Raw genomic sequence first — 6,237 nt, 5'->3', positions numbered from 1 at the left:
AGAAATTTGCTAAGTCGGAAAAAAATTGATTCTATAATAAATTAAACAATATAACTCCACCATCCATAGCAAATCTTCCAATCTTGAAATATAAAATAGTATTCAAAGATGACATTTATTACTATGAATGAAGAGTTCACAATAACGAACATCAATTTATGAATGAAAGTGACTGCAAACGATAGGCCTTGCCATTATTTATGTTGAATTTAGGTAATACTGAGTAGGACTACTCACTTGAAATGTTATGTCTGGTAAATGCGTTGATATCATTATCTGCTATAGAAATTGAAACCATTATAGATGATTTGAGATTGAAATAGTTGTGGATCATCAGTTTCGATAAACTGTTGATTATTTGATAATTTCCACTTTTACATGACGGTGGATTGGACATGAGAGGAATATTACGAGTAAGATTTCAACTGGCAATGTTATCTTTACCAATTGTGACGTAAAGGGGCACAAAATCGAATAGCGCTAAATTGGATTTGTCGATATGTCAGGTTTTACGTGTTCGGGTCACGGTCTTTGACACTGGTCATTATGCTGTTGGATAGACTAGCAATTAAAATTCGCTAGACTTACTGAATATATTGACTCGAGCATTCACAGAGGGGGGAGAATGTGGTGGAAGTATTGACGAATTCGGCGAGTCCCAAAGATGTACCAAAGAAAATAACAGACGATGAATATATCCTATAAGGGTGAAGCCACAATTTTGGTGACGGGTGTGGGGTCTTTGACGTCAAAGATCCCCTCTAAATATATGAAAAAATAAAGTGGAAGTCGATGGTTTAGCGCCCACATTGGGTGCCGATTAACACTACATCTGGTGGGATCTTAAATATACATCTATTTGACCCAAAGACATATTTTTGTGATATGATAATAATTTCATGTCAAGCAGTGTGCCTTTACATCCGAGAAAACAGCGAATATTTTTCAATCAAAGGTAATGAATGAAATTTGCCAATAATATTGCTACTTGTATATTGTATATACTATATACAATACATCATCATTACCAGATTTACCTATACAGCGGACAGTGTTGAGCTGCCGAAGGCAGCGAAACAGAAAAATAAGCTGCACATATTAAGTCACAGTATATAATTTCTGTAGTGGATCCATTTGGAATTCTTACGATCGAATATAACAAATTGGATTTGGTTAGGTAAGAATCCCAATGCTTTACGACTAGATCTCTTCCCCGTAGGCCGTCATTGGTGGGATTGCCCCTACCCACGGAAGTGACTGGATTGTGAGATTTAGTTTGCAATTATGTAGCGAAAATTTTACTGATAATATGGTATGTTAGTAGTGACAATAAATAAGTAAAATGGAATATGAGAAATATAAATAACAATATATAGATAGCGCGACGGCTAGTAATTTTACAGAGAGGAAGCAAGGGGTAGTAATAATATAAAAAGAACATGACTCAGTCCAAAGCAACTCTACTCTAGCACCTCACGTCATCAGGGGTTGTAAAGATGCGAGCAGGGCATAATAGCCACTTCTTTTCTGTAGCAAATACCGGTAATGCTTACGACCCGAAGAAGCAGTTGCGTATTTTTTAAGTTTTGGGGTCATGTTCTTAATATTATATTACGAAGATGAAAGTAAAATCATAAGACAGCAGGCGTAAAGATGGCAAATATATGCGATAGTTATAATAAATAGACGATAATTAATATAAATAATGAAGGTATTGATTCAATATCGAAGTACGAAAAAAATAGTGTAAGTATAACGAACCTTATTTAGATGGGGATCTGATGTCGGTGGAAATGAGAGTATCGGCAGAAACGAGGATTGTCGGTAGAAATGAGAAGTATCGGGAGATTTGTATCTTGGATAATATCGTACGTGTACGCAGGAGGTTCGAAATATCGAAGAGTGGAATTTGTAGTAGTTTTAGGTGACATCGATATTTCATTTGTGACGTAATAAAGCAGTATATAAGGGTGCTACGTAATCATGGCTCCTTAAATCTGGAGGTCAAAGGGTCATTATTGATGGCAGCGATTGAGGATATTTGTTGGTGCATGTGCTGTATGTTTGTAAAGAGATGTGAATTTACAGAAGCTGACTATTTGAAGATGTGACTGTCAAGTTGAGTGGGATATGTATGATGGCGGAGAGTATATGAAGGTGTGTATGTGCTATAGATATCTAAAAATATGTATTAGTGGCAATTATACCGGTATAGGGATAATAGAAGAGGGGTATGGTATATAATGTTAGGTTTAGGGTATATGGTGTTAGCTTGAGTGCAAAGTTGTAATGCTAGATACGGAGTAGGGGTATAGGAGTATATGTATACAATAGATAATATCAATTGGGTGGCGTAATGGGGGAGGGTTAGATTGGTAGGAGGTGGGTAGAGGTAAAATAACTAGTCATATTATGGTTTGAAAGGGCTAGATAACGTAATGGGGGTAGAGTATACCTGGTGGATATAAAGGTAATATAAAGAGAGTATTAGATAATGTAATGGGGTTGTATGAGGGTGGGTACGTCTATAAAGCTATCTATTAGTGAAAATTATAAAGGGCCGGTAACCTGATATGTTATTCAATATATAGATGGTATGGGTAAGGTGAGGATTGAGGGGGTAATAATGGGGGGGGGTGGTTAGGAGTAGGTCAATTGGTAAAGTGAAAATGGGTGCTCTAAGTTAGTGGGTTTAGGGTTATATGGGTTGGTGGGTTAGGGTTTATGGCAACAATGACTATATTATATTATTAGGGTTTTTAAATGGGAGAGGGTAAAATGCTAGCTTAGGGTCAACTAATTAAAAGGGTCGGTATCAATTATAGTGGGTTAGGATAATGTTGGGTTTGTTACGTTACCGTAATTAGTATTATAGAAATTTCTGGGATAAGGGTAAAATGTTAGCATTAGGGTCAACTAATTAAAAGGGCTGGTATCAATCATAGTGGGTTAGGGTAATGTTGGGGTTTGTTACGTCAATCAGTGTTATAAACATTACTAGGATAAGGGTAAAATGTTAATGTCACTGTAAAGTCAAAGTAAGGAGAGATAAGGTGGGTGGGTTAGGGTACGGATCGGGGTGATGAGTTATATATAATATAATATAGGGGTTCAAAAAAGATCGGGTTAGCGGTTAGGGTATGGGTAAAGTCACTATAAAGGGTTATATTAGTGAGTGGGTAAGGTATAGGTAGGGGACAATATATCCTAGGGACTGTAAGATGGAGGTGGGGAGTGCCAGTTAGGTATGGGTTGGGTTCATGGCAGCATAAATGTATGTATGTATGTATAGAAACTGATAGGGTAAAGTTAGGGACGAAGGATAATGCTGTATAATAGTGCTAGTGGTTGTTATGAAGGTGGAAATGCCCAAGGTGTTTGAAATTTAGAATGATGGTTCTTCTTCTTTTTTGACTTGCTCAGTTTCTTCTTTGTCTTCATCTTTTTGTGGATCAGTTTGTTATTTGTAAAATATTGCTTTAATTTCTTTCCAGTTTTGAATCCAATGCCAAAGGGGATGGGGTAACTGCGTTTGGTAATGCTTCGGATCTGTTCTTTGTGGTCGAAGACTTTGGAGAATTGGTGTGTGATGTATGTCAGATTACGGGTGAGTTTTTCGTTCTTCGTACCTCTGTTGGCGATAACCTTGCCTTGTTTTATGATTCTTCTGGGGTAATTAAGTTTGTGAAGTCTACTTTTGAATCTATGCGTTGTGTTTTTCAGATATTTACGGTTCGAATTTGTGTGGTTGTACCGGTTAAATTCGGTTGCTACAATTCCAGTGAAAGTGTGAGGGGGATGGTTGCTGTCGTGTGGAATATAAGAATAAAGGGAAGCGGGTTTGAAGTATGTATTATAACCAATCAATCCTTTTTGAAGGGTTCTTTCGTCGAAACGTATGTTAAGATCAAGGAAGGGGTTGTGAATAGGGTTGCAGCTGAATGTTATAACCAAGTGTGCGGGGTATATATTGCTGATGTAACTGGTGAAGCTGTTCAGGTGAGCAGGGTGTAGGTTGGTAATTATAAGTCCGTCGTCTAAATATCTGCGGAAAATTACTAATGGCCAAATAGTAAAGATTTCGGATAATATGTCTTCTTCGTAGATTGCAAGAGTAAGATCGGCGGCTTGTCTTCAAAGATTTTAAGGGAACATTATTATACAAATAGAGAGATATGTATATGCCACAGGATCTGCTCGCACACACACATTCACACACACACACAAACACATCCCTTCATCCCGCACGACGACGCATTTATAGTATATGTTGACCAATGTAACGGGAAGCGAGCGGCGCAGTTGGTTAATCACTGGAGTTACGACATAATTAATAGTGCGTTTGAATCCCGTTTCTGGCAAACTTTTCCTCATGGAAAACGCAGTGCTTCGAAAAGTCCAGACGAACAGAGTTGGCCGAGCTACAAGTTGGCAGCAACGACCAAGATCGGGACACATGGGAGTGAGAGCGACTGCGAGACTGCGAGAGAGATTTAAACACGTTCCCGAGAATACAATACAAGAAATCAAAGACCCATGAACATTATGAAATTTTTGTCGTGGAGCACAAGGACTAAAAAGGCTAGAAGCTCATCTGTACTGTGCCCATTAATGCATACATACATTTGCGGATGTATGGAAAAGGTCATATAGTGATTTTCTATACAACAAAGTCGGCCGTAGACTCCACTCAGTGATTTTGCACTGACTGCAATTCAGGGCTGTGGAGTCGAAGTCGGTGGAGTCGGAGTCGGAGTCTGGGTAATTTTCGCTTGATGGAGTCGGAGTCGGAGTCGGAGTCGTGAAAACTATAATAGCTGGAGTCGGAGTCGTGGGGAAAATACTGACTGGAGTCGGAGTTTGTGAGAATGACCCTGACTTCGACTCCGACTCCGACTCCAACTTCTCTATCATGAAAACATTTGCTTTCAAAGAATTTTCAATAGAATATTTAGGTACCACCAATCACTGTTATTAATAACCATACAGATCAGGTGCGTCCAGCCTGTGGCACGCAGGCCAAATTTGGCTCACGAGAAGGTTAGGTGTGGCCTACAAGGTAATTCTCGAAATTATTTATGACATCAGGTACAATTGCAAGGCCAACCAAAATTTGATTTGCATGACCGCGAAATTTGATGACGACTAAAACAACAGTTCTGACGCATTGCCGTATCCAGGGGCCAGTCACATTTATCCCAGATCTTCGTATATGACCATAAAGTAGAATATTTCATAGCAGATTTATTTGACTTGAAATTTTTCTCGGTACTTCGCATGATTCATTGTCACTTGATTTCTTGCATTCAGTATTTGAGCCCCCTTCTGAAAATTTTAAATACATATTATTCACAGAATTGAGTCTAACTATATTCACAATTAGGAGATAACGTGTTGTCCAACATGCGACTTCGCTTGTGCACTCGCAGCGACATCGTCGACAAAACATTTGCACAAAATGATAGAGGCATGTTCACTGATACCGTCGATTTTGCTATGTCTAAACGTCGAATAATCCTGTCCTTGCCAAATGAGCCCAGTGGTATACAGATGCGACCCCCAATGTATGTTAGCAAGATATTTATTGATATAATTCAGTCATTATCTTGCAAAAAAAATTCGGGCTTCGCGCGACCAGAGCTTGATTGCGCACTGCACAGTTGCATGACATATTGTTATCAATTTTAGAGCGTATTAATATAAGTCTTGTTTGCAATGTCACCTAATTCGGCTCGCTCCTATCGGACGACTAAAAAAGGTTATCAACATTTCAGTTGCCCGCGCAATGGTTCGTAAATCTCATGTGTCCCTTTGGCCGGAAAAGTTGCCCACCCCTGATATAGATAAAACTAGACATTAATTGCAAATTACAACTCAATTGCTCAGGGGAAGAAAATCGCAATATGTGTTTTCGCGATGCTGTCAAAATTGATGCAATTTTTGGAATTACACCATGATACTGTGACAGAGCAAATGCATCGGCTGGTTTTGTAAAATTGTAAAAATGATGTAAATAAGACCAAACGATGCTTCCCACTTGACAAAATTAAAAATATTTACAGTGTAGCTTAGCTGTTTGGGTCGAACAAATGATTAAGAAAGACTGCAAGTCCCAATCCTCGAATACTTGATTAAGTACATGTAGACTGGACATAGGCTATGTTCTTAGACTACTTAACTAAATTCCATTTATGACCAATGTCTATTGGTAGAAAGAGTGTTTGTGGTTGTAATCAG

The 6,237-nt window shown here is 38.5% G+C and overlaps 1 long non-coding RNA gene across 2 annotated transcripts in view; it reads left to right on the top strand.

Annotated features, from left to right (window-relative positions):
• The first annotated feature begins 1,072 nt into the window (after window positions 1-1,072).
• LOC145445351 (uncharacterized) overlaps window positions 1,073-6,237 on the top strand; it is a 44,507-nt gene continuing 39,342 nt past the window's right edge. Inside the window, exons 1-3 of one of the 2 annotated variants that reach the window (XR_013916973.1) lie at window positions 1,073-2,157; window positions 3,495-3,607; window positions 3,724-3,943. This is a non-coding gene — a long non-coding RNA (uncharacterized LOC145445351). Of the gene's footprint in view, window positions 2,158-3,494; window positions 3,608-3,723; window positions 4,127-6,237 lie in introns of those variants that run through there. The other variant, XR_013916969.1, reaches the window with a different exon arrangement.

Source organism: Botryllus schlosseri, chromosome 1 (genome assembly GCF_051294905.1).
Source record: "Botryllus schlosseri isolate E-star chromosome 1, Bs_hap1, whole genome shotgun sequence".
In the NCBI taxonomy this organism is placed as follows: domain Eukaryota; kingdom Metazoa; phylum Chordata; class Ascidiacea; order Stolidobranchia; family Styelidae; genus Botryllus; species Botryllus schlosseri.
The sequence above is the reverse complement of the archived record's forward strand: the minus strand, read 5'-3'. Positions and strand labels throughout refer to the sequence as shown.